General features: G+C 37.7%; 1 long non-coding RNA gene across 4 annotated transcripts; it reads right to left on the bottom strand.

Annotated features, from left to right (window-relative positions):
* Positions 1-638: 638 nt before the first annotated feature.
* LOC129430954 (uncharacterized) lies at positions 639-6325 on the bottom strand. 4 transcript variants are annotated; one of them, XR_012359240.1, is made up of 7 exons: positions 5166-6325; positions 4545-4676; positions 3741-3809; positions 3284-3436; positions 2723-2802; positions 1977-2459; positions 639-1866 (listed from the first exon to the last, which is right to left on the bottom strand). It is a non-coding gene; the product is annotated as an uncharacterized lncRNA (long non-coding RNA). The 4 variants fall into 4 exon arrangements; XR_012359241.1 differs by lacking the exon at positions 5166-6325 and having other exon boundaries at positions 639-1082; positions 1251-1866; positions 4545-5132; XR_012359242.1 differs by lacking the exon at positions 5166-6325 and having other exon boundaries at positions 4118-5150.
* Positions 6326-15439: the final 9114 nt, after the last annotated feature.

Genomic DNA, 15439 nt, shown 5'->3' with positions numbered 1-15439 from the left:
CCCCGTCTGCACGCGGCTAATCTCGCCGATCGGTTACATCCAGCCACAGCCGATGTCGAACACACCTATTGTTTAGTGTAACAGCTGCATTACAGAGTGTTCATGGTCATTGTTTGTGTCCTCTTTTCTTGTGTTCATGTTTATGGTTTTGACCCTTGCCTGTTATTTGGATTAAGCTTTTGGATTGCCCTTTGAATTTTTTTGCCTGCCCTTTTGGGATACTTTAATAAAACATCCAGCATTTGGATACTACTCGTTCTCTCTCGCTTGTGTACACTCTTAAAAAAAATGGTTCTATATCGAACCAGAAATGGTTCTATCACCCGCTTCATATATGGAACCCCTAAATGGTTCAATATAGAACCACTTTAATGGGTTCATTAAAAAGAACCCCAAATGGTTCTTTGAATCAAAGTTAGATGGTTCTATTTAGAACCATTAAAGGTTCTTTATTATTATGAGTAATTTATTGTTGATAAGAAATTATAACCGATCTAGAAAATTATAAAAGTTTACTATTTATTAATTGTATTATACAGAAATATAAATCTATAAAAATTACTTAAAATCACATCTCTTTATTCTGTATGACAGCAAAACTTTAGTTTACATTTAAAATGTCTCATTACATTCAACCATTTAGTTATTTAATTATTTCCATTAAGCATTTTCACTTTTTAATAAACATACATACGTTTATATATAAATAATATATATAAATAAATTGCATCTCTGTATTAAACAGCTAAACTCTTAATTACACTATACATTAAAAATTTTGTTTAAGTTATTTCCCTTACGCATAGATACTGTACAGTATATGCAGTATTAATTTTTAGTAACTTTTACATGTGTCTGAAATGATGAAAAGAAATCACGGTAACACCCCACAACAAGGTTCATTAGTTAACACTAGCCAGCTACATTAGTTAACATGAACTAATAATGAACTGCACTTATACAGCCTTTATTAATCTTTGTTAATGTTAATTTCAACAATTACTTTATTAAAATCTTGTTAACATTAGTTAATGCACTCTGAACTAACATGAACAAGCAATTAAAGCTTAAATTTTTATTAACTAACATTAACAAAGATGAATAAATACTGTAACAAATGTATTGCTTATGGTTTGTTCAAGCTAGTTAATACATTAACTAATGTTAACTAACGAACCTCACTGCAAAGTGCTACCGAAATCACAATGCATTTAAAGACAATTCATGAACAATCTATTAAATAGAATGACAATTTACACAAGTTGATTGTACATTTGTTTTGTACAGGTATTAAAACTTAAGCATATATTTTATAAATTAAAGTCACTGTGTGCTTAATGGCAAAAGGGTATTGAACATTGAGGAGAAAAAAAAAAACGCAAACAGTTGTCACGGAGTGACTATGCGGGGCGGAACCAAAAGGAGAGTGAAGAGGTTCCGCCCGGACCGGTTTGTACAGACACCGGCACTTCAGGGTTCCCCGGGAATCCCCGCACTCGCTGAAACAAGGCACAGCTGTGTGAGTGACGTGGCGAGCGATGGTTGGGCGAGCCACGCCTGGGAGGAGGATATAAAGAGAGAAGGTAGAAGTTACTGGAAGGGTCGATTTTCGGGCGAGTCAACTTCCGCCTTGGGCAGCACAACGAAGACCAGCCTCCGAAGAGTCCGCAGGCTCTGCTGATCCGGCGACCGCTAGGTAGCGGGCGGAAAGAGTGCGGGGCTGGTCCGGGCGAAAGGACGGCGTGGTTGTGTATAGGAAGTTACTTGTCAGAGTGAAGTTTGATCGCGTTGGATATACGCTGCAGATGCCGGCTGGGTTGTTAGTCCTTCGGGTGCTGAAATACGTAGTTCTGCTACGGCTAGGAGCTGTGGAGAGAGAAGAAACACTGTTCAACAGTCAAGTAAGAACCTCTTGAAACGGAAATACACAAAGCTTTATTGAAGTGTTGTGCTGTGTCCTTGTCGTCCGTACTCACCTTAGGAGGGTCTTGGACCCTTGTGGATGCCATCAGGGGCCGCCGCGACGGTGTGTGCCCAACCCACCCAGATACGCTCTGTAGCGGTGTTCCAGCTGGAGTCACGTGGAAACCCCTCCAACGTCCCTGGCCCCGTAATACTCCCCCTGAGGGCGAGAAGCGAGATTTTTAGATGTCCTTTCCCATTCCCCACTTTAGTTTTAAATAATTTAAATAAAGTTTCTATTTCTATATTTTACTTATCTCTGGTTTGTCTGGTCATTGGGGTGCTTTGGGACCTCCTCGAGGTGGAACTAGGAGGAGCGTGATCCGCGACAGGGGCGGTCCGCTTCTCCGACCTGTGACACAGTCATTCCACAGCCTGTGATGTCAATGTCTTCCACATATTAAGTTCACATTGTCCATTATAAAGTTGATACATTCAGATTTGAAAAGATCAGGAGAGCCGTTGAACACTATGGTTGGTGTGGGACCTTTGGGTTCCTGTAAAACAAACATTTCACCTTTTAAGTGCTTTTTACCAATTAACAGAAGCCATCAAATAGACTTAAAATTATCCCATAATAACACAAATAAAGTATGACAACTAGGCAAGCGACACTCACGAACCAACAAGACTCATAATAATTGATGTAGAGCTGTATGCTATTTAAGGGTAAACAGAGTAATAGTTTTATATTTGCATTGAATGTTACTTTAAATAAAGTGCCTCAAATGCTAACTAAATTACAGAAGACTATACTTACACTATTTACACAGTAAAGGAAGCTGGGATTTTCTTGAAATAATGCTTGCAATAACATAAGTGCAGCATTCCTCACCAGACCTACAAAGATACAAATTATTGTACATTAGGTACAGATATCAATTACAGGGACATTTTACTCAAAAAAGAAAACTCATTCACTCACTCGTTATTTCAAACATTCACAGCTTTCTTTCTTCAGCAGAACACTAACACAAAAAAGATTTTGAAGAATGTCTGTAACCGAACAACTCTGCTAGCAATTTAATGGACACAAAACCAATGCAGGTCAATGGGCACCATTGTTGTTCGATTACCATACTTTTTCAAAATTTCCTCTGTTGTGTTCTGCTGAAGAAAGTGACGATAATTTTAATTTGTGGGTAAACTTTAACTCTTTCTCAGCCAGCGTCTCTTAATTAACAAGTTTACTCTTCAATGGCAAGGAAAAAGTTTATACTAACATTATTTTCATATTTTCACTTATACAATTTATAGGTGCTAGAACCTTTACATTGACTATGCAAATAAGGCTACTTTACACTGGACAAAGAACAAGCACCTTCTGTGGTTTCCTCTCCAATGAGATTGGCGTAGAGATGTTTTTACTTCCTTCTTTTGCACTCCTGATGATGTTTGGGGCCATTTTATTAAGAGATGTTTCCATGTTCTTCACCAAGTCTGTTCCAAACCACATTGTCATTCCATGCAGCATCTTAAAACAAAAAATCTTTATATATCCACTTTCAGACAAACAAGTTCCTTAAAGTCTACATTAACTTGAGGTTGCAATTGACTAGTGATGTATTTTTCAAAACACAATGTTCAATAAAAAAATAGTGTGAAATATACAGAATTTAAATTAAATCCTCAAACACTTTACAGTCTTTAATGCTAAATTCTAAATGAAATACATACAGTAAGAATTATCATTAAAACTACAAAACACAGATTTCTTTTTATTTTCTCTTTAATGAACATTAGTGAAGAAGTCTTACAAGGTCCTTTAAGCACCTTACCTTTTTGCATCAATGGGGTTTATATTTTAAAGCCAGTGACGTGTCTGACCATTTATTAACCATGGTTATCTGTGAGGGAGAGGAAAAAAAATTACACTTCACAAACCAAATACACATAAAAACCTGAACACGTTTGGTTTTTAAAACATTTGAATGTTAAATGTAAGTGTCTTAACAGCTACCATCACATTAATTAATTGTGTGCATCACAGAAAACATGCATATCTAGACTTGCGGATACAAACGCTGCACTGCAATCGTGCATTTATAATACAGACCAGCAGAAAGTTCTTAACTGTGGCCAGCAGTTTCCACTTTCCTTCAAGGTTTAGCTCCAACCCTGATAAAACACTCGTGAACAAGCGAAAAATACTCACGGAATATGTGTAAAACTGCGACAAACATTTACATATAATTTCCCTTCCACCGTCTTCCACCCGGTTCCTTTGACCACGCGCTTCATTGAAATAACACCCCTGTCTCGAATTTCGTCTCCTTACAACACAGCTGTCTTATTGTGCTTGGCAATTTAATTGAAAATGACAAAGAAATAAAGCAGGACTGTAACGTAATTCATTAAAACCAGGAACAAAATGTATTTAACAGAGCTTTTATAACTGACGGTTGACGAAGCCCGTCAGTGCTTTAACGTTACCAGCAGTATTTTTTAACTGAGGTAAATATTATAAATGTAGCTTCTAGTATCACTATTTAGCACAAGACCTACTCTAACAAAATAAATATTAACTAATTATACTAAATATTTCAGTAATATCGTTTCAAAAATGTAGAAAGTTTACTTACCTCAGGGTACAAACAAGCAGAAATGACGGTCCGGAGTCCGAACTCCTCAGTTTGAAAAAATAACTGTCAAGCCTCGAGGCTCATCTTCGCGTATGGTGGTGGTCTGGTCTGCCTCTCCACATCACCACCCCTCTGGTTTAATAAACAGAGGAATATAAACACACACACATACATAAATAACATGTTTAATATAATAAAGCTTGACGGTGAAAGATTTTATACCCTAAAATTGCCAAGTTTCCCTCAGACATCACACGTAATTGAATTAAACACTATTGGGCGGTTTTCTCGGACAGGACTTATCACTGACTAAAATACTGACATCTGTTAACATATGAGTGCTATTGTTTTGTCTCAAAATGCACACTAGTATTGTATTTTATAAGGTTTGTTTGTAAAAATGTCCCAATTATAATTAAGACGGAGTCCTAAACCCTGTCCGGTATTATCTTAACTAAAATAGCTCCACTTTAACTCGGACACATAACGTAACACACACTTTAAGTCGGTCACATAACATAACACACCTTTATATAACTTATATGTTTACAAAAACGTCGAGTATTTGCGTCTTTGCCAATTAATATAGTCTAAAATTAACATTTATTTACAAACACTTACCTGACGTGACCTTGAGGAAACAGCTGATGACTCGTGTCGTTGTGGGAAACAGTGAGTGATTCCGGCTGTTACATGCGGAATGATCTCAGATGAAATGACCTGTCATTCAGATCCTTCCGAGTTAAGTTAAGACATTTTAAATTAAAAACTCACGCACATACTGTACATACACACGCGCGCGTGAGCGGGTCGCGCGCACGCGCGCGCGCACACGGGTACACACACGGGCATATTTAGAAGTTTTATTTAAGATTGTTATGATATTGGGACTATTTCTCCACCCGCTTCCTCAGCTCTGAAGTTCAAATTCGCATGCAGTCCGGTTATAACAAATGTAAAAGATATGAAACATCACTCAACAGCAATATCAATTAAGTGCAATCCTAAAATATGATTTAAAACATAACCCTTTCATTGTTAAGTATGAGAAATCAAAATGAATTAAATCACATGTTTAAACGCCACAGAGATATCAGAGCCAGCAGTCTGATGGGCTTGCCGAGGAGAGGCTGCGCTGGGCGGGGTGTGAGCGCTTAAGTGTCTGTGATTTTCTGGAGCTCATATGGAGCTCATCTACGTCCGAAAGTGTCCGAGCACATTTTTAAATAGACGCTATCTTTATTAACCGACCGCATATTTAAACTTTAAGCACATACATTCACGCCTGAACAACTCTTACAATTACATTTTGTGACCAAATAACAGTAATATTATGAGCATTTTGTTGTCAGGAAACATAGCTGTCATAAGTCCACATACTTACCTGATTTGTCTTAATTAGTTCAGTCAACACTAGCCATTCTGAATTTTGACTGGATTTGAAAATAACCATTCATTTAATATTTTAAACACAGATCTTCTCAACTAGCTCAAACAAAAAAATTGGTTTAACTTATATATTTTTGCCCGTCCAACATTTCATTAGTTGGATTTTTTACAGTGTACACTAAATATTAGTAGCCTATTTGTTGACTCTCTCTTTATTTGACCACAACCTATTGACACAAAAAGGTTTGTGAATGAGTTGTGTAGGTTTGTAAATGAGTTGTGTAGGTCTGCAATTATTGTGTAATCTTTAGTTTACACTTCAGTCACAAAACGTGAATTATAGAACCATTTTAATAAAAATGGTTCTTTGCCTTCCAAGGGTTCTATATGGAACCCGTTTTTTGGTAAAAGGTTCTATTGGCGAAGTATAGAACCCCACGGTTCTATATAGAACCTCAAGGAACCTTTTTTTTTTAGAGTGTAAGCAGCCCTTGTTACAATAATATGGGGATGGGGGCCCATCAGGACTGCCTATGCATAGGGCCCGAGATTTTGTGCAACACCCCTGTTCCTATCAAACAGAAGATTTTCTGTTAATTTAGGTCAAAAGTTTTCATCATCTGCCCCTTTGATATGTGGTGTCCCTCAAGTATCCATTTTAGCCCCCATTTTATTCTCTCTATACATTTTACCATTAGGATCTTTTTTTGAATGTATGGGATCTCATTTCATTTTTATGCAGATGACACACAAATGTAAATGCTTCTAAGAAGAAGCAATGTAAATGATTTAGATTCTCTTGTGCACTGTTTAAATGAGGCCAAAGCCTGGATGTCAGCAAACTTTTTAAATTTTAATGAAAGTAAAACTGAGCTTATTTGGTTTGATGGTCCTACTTCTTCTGAAAAGTAAATTTTAGGTGAGCTGACCCCTTTTTGTAAACCTGTTATTAAAAATCTAGGGGTACTGTTCGATAACGCCCTAAAATTTGATACACAGACAAATTCGGTTCACAAATCAAGTTTCTTTTATTTACGCCTGGTGTCAAAGGTTAAATCTTTTCTTTCATTTACTGACTGTGGGAAGCTGTTTCATGCATTTATGTTTACAAGACTTGACTATTGCAACTCCTTGTAGTGTTTGTCAAATGTCATTAAATCAACTGCAATCAGTTCAGAATTGACTGAAAAGAACTCACAAACGGGATCATATTTCGCCTCTCTTATCTTCGCTGTCTGTCCAATACAGGATTGACTATAAGCTTTTGATTTTTGTTTTTAAATCCTTGAATCTGTGCTCCATCTTACACGTCTGAGCTTTTAGTAAGGCACAAGCCTACTAGAAATTTAAGATGTTCTGACCAATTACTTTTAGCTATACAATAATTTCAAATTCTGTAAAAATATAATCTTAATATCTTTAATGACTGAGTCAGGGGCGTCGCTAGACCCCTTTTACTTGGGCACGTGCCCTGTGTAAATCTCAAGTTTAAATTTTAGCAGTTATCTAGTGTATTCATTTACAAACATAATCGTGGCAAAAACGGATCTATATGCAATGTAGTTTGTTACAATGCAATGTCGTTTTTTATGTATTTATGTTAGTCACGCTTCTAAAAGCGCCGCAGCAGTCGCACTGACGTGTGCACGCACAGCCGCATACAAAAGTCCAGGTGGCGCCACGCTTAGTTATAAAAACATGACGAAACTAAAGTAAGTTTCTGTATAATAATGATAATCTTATTTTGACTCAAAGCAGGGAAAGGGAAGCAGAAATGAGAGATGATGTGTTTAAGGCAGGTAAGAAAAACTACATCCTCACCCACTCAGGTCTCAAACATTAAAGGAAAAATTTCAGGAAGCCCTCTGTCAAGTCTATTGAATTGCATTGTTGCTGAGAAAATCAACACATGTGTTATACTGTTCTGTATTTTCAGATATGAAATTAATATTTAGTTCACTAGTTCTAGGACACTACAAAAACAGTTGGCAGTAACTATGATTAAGATTATTTTAGTAGCATAAAATGACTTGATTCATGAAATAGTTTTATTGTAAAAATGTTCTTGTAAAAAGTTATTAGTCATTGTTATCGTTGTATAATGTAAAATGCAAATATTTTCTCTGCTACCATTATTTCCAAATATTTATGCCACATACATATATAAATGTAAATATTTTCAAATACATGTTTTTATCTTTCCCAGTACTTTTTGCAGTGTATGAATAGTGGGTTAAGCAAAGAAAATTGTAAATAAGTGTTGCACACAGCAGGCTTTAAAAAAAGTCAGAAAAGGCCTGTGCCCCAGTAGACTTAATGTCTAGCAATGCCCCTGGACTGAGTCATATTCAAAATCAAACTTTGATTGTCCTAAACTCATTATTAGAGTATGAAACTTTACAGACTTGGATTTGTGTTTCATTATAAGTTACATAACTTTTTTTAGGTAAATCTTTGTGTTCCTGGAATGAGTGTTTGTTCTGAGCTTGCGTAAGATTTACACTTTTGTTAAGAAGTTAAGGATTGCTCATTTTTTATTTATATTCTTTTCTCCCCATTTTATTATAATAGTAACTCATCAAATTATACAAATGTAGCTAGGAATTATATTTAGTGACAAAAAATCCATCAGATGAAGAATCTCTTCCAGAAGCTATTTGTTTTGAAAGTAGGCCAGTTCCTTCTAAAAAGGATGTGAAGGACATTTGTGCCTCAATTGTTGCAAAACTACAGGGAAGTGGTGTCTCTAATACATCGGTTTCATCAATTATATGTGACCTGGAAGAGTTTACCACAGAGTTACAATCATTAATGCAGCAAAATTTTGTTACAGAAGACTCCTCTGAAATGTCAGCACAGTGTTTTGAAAATCCATTCACCAGTTTTAATTCTGATGCTAAACGAGCAAAGTTCTTCAGTGAAAGGTGGGGAATTGTTAAACCGTTGGAAATAGTTCTTGGTGTTCGGTATGACAGTAGACGAAACAAAAGAACTGGGACCTATGACCAGGTACTGGTTAAAGAGACTTTTGTTTGCATCCCTATTTTGGATACCTTGAAGTTTATGTTTCGTAACACAGATATTTGTAAGCATTTTGAAACGGAGTTTCAAACCACTCCTGATGTATATAAAGATTTTAGTGATGGCAGTTACTGCAAGGGCCATCCATTGTTTTCACAACACAATTCTTTGAAAATCCAATTATATTATGATGATTTTGATACGAGCAATCCACTGGGGTCAAAGCATGGAATTCACAAGATAGGTTGTTTATATTTTATCCTCAGAAATCTTCCACCAAAGTTCAACTCTGCTGTACTAAACATACACTCAGTTTCTCTCTTTCACTGTCAAGATGTTAAAAAGTATGGATTTGATGCAATTTTAGCACCTTTGATCAATGATGTTAAAGGAGCATTTCACCCGTAGAAACATTAATCTTTATTGAAAGTGCGTCATATTTGTGACATACATTTCGAATTTAGTGCCTATTTGACCGAGAAAAGGGGTGTTTGTAGTCTCACCCCCTCAAAAAAGATATAGGACTTCTTTCAATGATCTGAATTCATCATTTTGCATCATTGAAAGAAGGAAGGAAGTGCAACACTGAAATCTGTATTTCTCCTGTCTCAGCGGAAACTGAGGAAATAATGCACAACCGTTCAAAAACATGACTGGGGTTCTAACTATACAAAGATTAATGCAAATGGGTGAAGTGTCCCTTTAAGATACTTGAAGTTGAGGGGATTGATTTGCCCATTTCATCTGAAACGGTTTACGGTTCAATTTGTCAGATTTCTGGAGATAATTTAGGTATGAATGCTATTCTTGGTTTTACAGAGTCTTTTAACAGTAATTACTTTTGTCGCTTATGTTTAACCGAGAAGTCTGATGCCCAACATGTTTACAGTGAGGATGACCCAAGGTTGTTGTTTCGTGATGAAATCAGCTTTTAAATGCACTGCAGGGATATTCAGTCAGATCCACAGATGAACTCAGTATATGGAGTTAAAAGGAACTGCTCTTTGAACACTTTACACTATTTCCACGTGTGTAGCAATTACTCTTTTGATATAATGCACGATATATTGGAGGGTGTTGCTCAGTATGAGATGAAACTTTTATTTGGATACCTGACTGAAAACTTGATCTCAAAAAATGATCTCCTTTTGAGGATTTATTCGTTTGACTTTGGATACACCGAGCGCAAAAATCGACCAACAAATGTCAACTTGGAACATGGTGGAAATTCTATTGGATTGAATTCAATTCAGACTTTGTGTTTGGTGAGAAACACACCATTCATTTTTGGTGACCTTGTGCCTCCCGGAAATCCAAACTGGATCTTGTTGCTCATTTTTACTGCAAATTATAAACATTGTCTTTTCACCTACTTATATCATGACAAGCATTTGATCTCTGAGCATCATCAACTTTTTAAATCTGTGTACCCTCACAAAAAATTGATACCCAAGCATCATTTTATGGTGCATTATCCTTCATGCAAATAGGACCTCTGTTGCACTTCTGGAGTATGAGGTTTGAGGCCAAGCACAAACTTTTCAAAAATATGCTGAAAAGTTTTAAGAATATCACAAAGTCCCTTGCACGGAAACATCAAATGGCAATAGGAAGTCACTGGGAAACACTGAGTTTACAGCGAAAAGAGTTTGGACCAATGAACTTTTTCTCTCTTAATGACTGTGATAATGGTGAAGATTTAGCCAGAGCTTTACAAGTCACAGTGCAGACTGACATTTACTCAGTTGGGTAAAACTTGATGGCACTGAATATAGACCTGGTCTGCTTATATGCACCAATATAAAAAATGAACTTCCGTTTTTCAGTAAAATCACAAACATTCTTGTGTTGGGTGAAAATGTGTATTTTGTGGTTGACAAACTTGTTACAGAGTTGTTCAGTGAGCATTATAATGCATTCAGAGTGGTTGATGGTAATGAATTTGATGATGATCTTAAGCATTACAAACCCTATGATCTTCAAGGTGCATATGGACCAAATGTGAATTTGTATGTTGTGCCTTTACAGAGTTTTGTAATGTTAGATGATTGAACAAATTTGAGTGTAAATAGTGCATATTTTGTTCATGTTATTTATTATACTGTTTTTATAGGCAGTGTTTACACTACTGTAAGACTAAAAAACATTGATGTTTATTTCTTGAAGCCACTGAGTACATATGTACATTTGGTCCCGTTTTTAGGCAGTGTAAGTTTTAAACCATTGTAAGACTAGAACACCTTGTTCTACTTGATGCATGTCTGTTTTACTGTTTTATAGGCAGGGTATGTTTTGACAATGTATTTGCCTTTTTAATGTTTAAACTAAATTAAATGAGTTTTCAATTACAACTTTTATCTGAACTATTTGTTTGTTAGATTGAAATTAAGCTAATTTAAATCTAGGGTAGTGATGTTTTACTCTCTAAAGAGTTAGATTACATTTTTTTAGATATTTGATTAACTCCCATAAGAGTGAAATATTGAACTCACAGTCAGTGTTAATTCATTAACACTTTTAAAAGTGTTAATATTACTATGGCCAGTGTGGATTATATATACACCAAAAAAGTGTTAAAATAACACTGGTGATTTTTTTGCTGTGCCTAAAAATACTTATACTAACAATAATAATAATGACACTTGCAATACCATTACTACTTCTACTGTCCCAATAAGTTGATAGTAGGGGAGAACCGGGCCGAAAGTAACAAAGCGATTTTCTCCGAGCCCTCATAACATTTGCATCCCAAACTATGACAGCATCTTTAGCGCGAAACCCTTGACAGAGCTGACAATTATCGCGTTATTTACTCAGCGTTTTCCGCGTGTAGATCCAGAAAGGTGTTTTAACCATAATATGTAAATTACTAAAACGGTCATTTTTTTCTTATAACGCATTGTGTTTTTCGTTTCATGTGTTACAATACTGATGATTCTACAGATGATTCTCTAACACATCCTGAAGTTTAAAGTAAAACAAGTTTAAATGTGAAGAGATCCTGTCAGGATGAAAGTAACACTAGTTACTTTTGTCCCGCTAATATTGTTGTATATGTTGAGAATTTATATTATTCTAATTTGATTTAATTATGTTGGCTTTGACAAAGCCAACATACTGATATTGTATTTAAACTTATTAGTGGTGCTTGCATTTATGCAAGGCATCACTATTATTATTGCTCATACTTATTAGTGGTGCTTGCATTTATGCAAGGCATCACTATTACTATTGTAAAAATTATTATTATTATATTTTATTCTTACATCTGCACGTTTTTTCGGCACCTAACTTGTCCCGCACGGTTTGTCGTAGACCCATGAAAGAGGGCTCAAATCGACCGGCTTATTGAGGAGAGGTGTGCTATGACTTTTATAAGCGATCGGGTGTAGGATTTCCGAAAGGGGGGCGAAAAACCACCCGAAAAATCCCATTGACTTAACATTGCGCCCAACTTTGACGAGTCATAGCTCCGCTCGAGGATTTTGTAGAAACATGTGGGTTACAACATTTAAAGAGGGTGGTAGGCTCTGTAAGAACATACATCACATTGGGGTGTAAGTTGTACCCCTGGGGTGTAAGAGGCGCCCAAAAGTGCCCCAATGAAAAGTCAATGGGGGAAAATCCCATAGACTTAACATTGCAAAAATTTTGACGGGTCATAGGTACGAGTGAGGATTTTGTAGAAACATGTGGGTTACTAAATTTGAAGAGGGTGGTAGGCTATGTAAGAACATACATGACATTGGGGTTTAAGTTGTACCCCTGGGGTGTAAGAGGCACCCGAAAATTCCCATTGAGGAAACATGCCCATATAAGGGAATGAAACAGTTCCAGATGGGATATCTTTGCTTTACAGTGTCGTAGAGATAAGTGGGTGGGCTCATTTCACTCAGGCATCCAATCAGTCTCTCAGGATCATCCCAGAGCTATTAAGCCACGCCCCTAGCAACCACTTTTGGACACCCTAGCAACATCTTCCATAGACTGCCATTATAAAATGCCCAGATGGATATCTTTGCACCACAGTGTCATAGAGACATGGGGGTGGGCTCATTTTACTCAGGCATCCAATCAGTCTCTCAGGATCCTTACATAGGTATTAAGCCACGCCCCTAGCAACCACTTTTGAGAACCCTAGCAACATAAAATTCAAACAGTTATATCTCGGCATCCGAACATCGTAGAGACACGGGGGTTGGACCGTTTGACTCGTGACTCACTGTGTAATCATTATGGGATGCCAAATTTTTCCCTAGCAACCAAATACAGTACCCTAGCAACAGAGTAAACAAAGCCTTATATCTCGGCATCAGAACATCGTAGAGAAACGGGGGTTGGACCGTTTGACTCGTGACTCACAGTGTAATCATTATGGGATGCCAATTTTTTCCCTAGCAACCAAATACAGTACCCTAGCAACAGAGTAAACAAAGCCTTATATCTCGGCATCAGAACATCGTAGAGAAACGGGGGTTGGACCGTTTGACTCGTGACTCGGAGTGTAATCATTATGGGATGCCAATTTTTTCCCTAGCAACCAAATACAGTACCCTAGCAACGGAATAAACAAAGCCTTATATCTCCGCATCAGAACATCGTAGAGACACGGGGGTTGGACCGTTTTACTCGTGACTGAGAGTGTAATCATTATGGGATGCCAATTTTTTCCCTAGCAACCAAATACAGTACCCTAGCAACGGAATAAACAATGCCTTATATCTCTGCATCAGAACATCTTAGAGACACAGGGGTTGGACCGTTTGACTCGTGACTGAGAGGGTAATCATTATGGGATGCCAATTTTTTCCCTAGCAACCAAATACAGTACCCTAGCAACCGAATAAACAAAGCCTTATATCTCTGCATCAGAACATCGTAGAGACACAGGGGTTGGACCGTTTGACTCTTGACTCAGAGTGTAATCATTATGGGATGCCAATTTTTTCCCTAGCAACCAAATACAGTACCCTAGCAACGGAATAAACAAAGCCTTATATCTCTGCATCAGAACATCGTAGAGACACAGGGGTTGGACCGTTTGACTCGTGACTGAGAGGGTAATCATTATGGTATGCCAATTTTTTCCCTAGCAACCAAATACAGTACCCTAGCAACAGAGTAAACAAAGCTTTATATCTCCGCATCAGAACATTGTAGAGACACGGGGGTTGGACCGTTTGACTTGTGACTTGGAGTGTAAGCATTATGGGATGCCAATTTTCCCCCTAGCAACCAACTACAGTACCCTAGCAACAGTGTAAACACAGCCTTATATCTCCGCAGCAGAACATTGTAGAGACACAGGAGTTGGATCGTTTTACTTTTGGCTTGGAGTATAATCATATATGGTCCCCAGAATTTTGCCATGGCAAGCACCACTCACATTTTCTTCAGGAAATGTACCTATCTAGTTATTATTCTTATGTCTGGACACTTTTTCGGCGCGTAACTCGTCCCGCACGGTTTGTTGTAGTCCCACGAAAGAGGGCTCAAATCGACCGGATTATTGAGGAGAGGTGTGCTATGACTTTTATAAGCGATCGGGTGCAGGATTTTCGAAAGGGGGGCGAAAAACCACCCGAAAAATCCCATTGACTTAACATTGCGCCCAACTTTGACGAGTCATAGCTCCGCTTGAGGATGTTGTAGGAACATGTGGGTTACATTATTTGAAGAGGTTGGTAGGCTCTGTAAGAACATACATCACATTGGGGTGTAAGTTGTACCCCTGGGGTGTAAGAGGCACCCGAAAATTCCCATTGACTTATAATGGGGCAGGAAACATGCCCATATAAGGGAATAAAACAGTTCCAGATGGGATATCTTCGCTTTACAGTGTCGTAGAGATAAGTGGGTGGGCTCATTTTACTCGGGCATCCAATCAGTCTCTCAGGATCATCCCAGAGCTATTAAGCCACGCCCCTAGCAACAATTTTGGGCACCCTAGCAACATCTCCCATAGACTGCCATTATAAAATGCCCAGATGGATATCTTTGCACCACAGTGTCATAGAGATATGGGGGTGGGCTCATTTTACTCAGGCATCCAATCAGTCTCTCAGGATCCTTACATAGGTATTAAGCCACGCCCCTAGCAACCACTTTTGAGCACCCTAGCAACATAAAATTCAAACAGTTATATCTCCGCATCAGAATATCGTAGAGACACGGGGGTTGGACCGTTTGACTCTTGACTCATAGTGTAATCATTATGGGATGCCAATTTTTTCCCTAGCAACCAAATACAGTACCCTAGCAACAGAGTAAACAAAGCCTTATATCTCCGCATCAGAACATCGTAGAGACACGGGGGTTGGACCGTTTGACTCGTGACTCAGAGTGTAATCATTATGGGATGCCAATTTTTTTCCTAGCAACCAAATACAGTACCCTAGCAACAGAGTAAACAAAGCCTTATATCTCCGCATCAGAACATCGTAGAGACAAGGGGGTTGGACCGTTTGACTAGTGACTCGGCGGGT

The sequence above is a fragment of the Misgurnus anguillicaudatus genome, chromosome 2 (genome assembly GCF_027580225.2).
Source record: "Misgurnus anguillicaudatus chromosome 2, ASM2758022v2, whole genome shotgun sequence".
Taxonomy (NCBI): domain Eukaryota; kingdom Metazoa; phylum Chordata; class Actinopteri; order Cypriniformes; family Cobitidae; genus Misgurnus; species Misgurnus anguillicaudatus.
The sequence above is the reverse complement of the archived record's forward strand: the minus strand, read 5'-3'. Positions and strand labels throughout refer to the sequence as shown.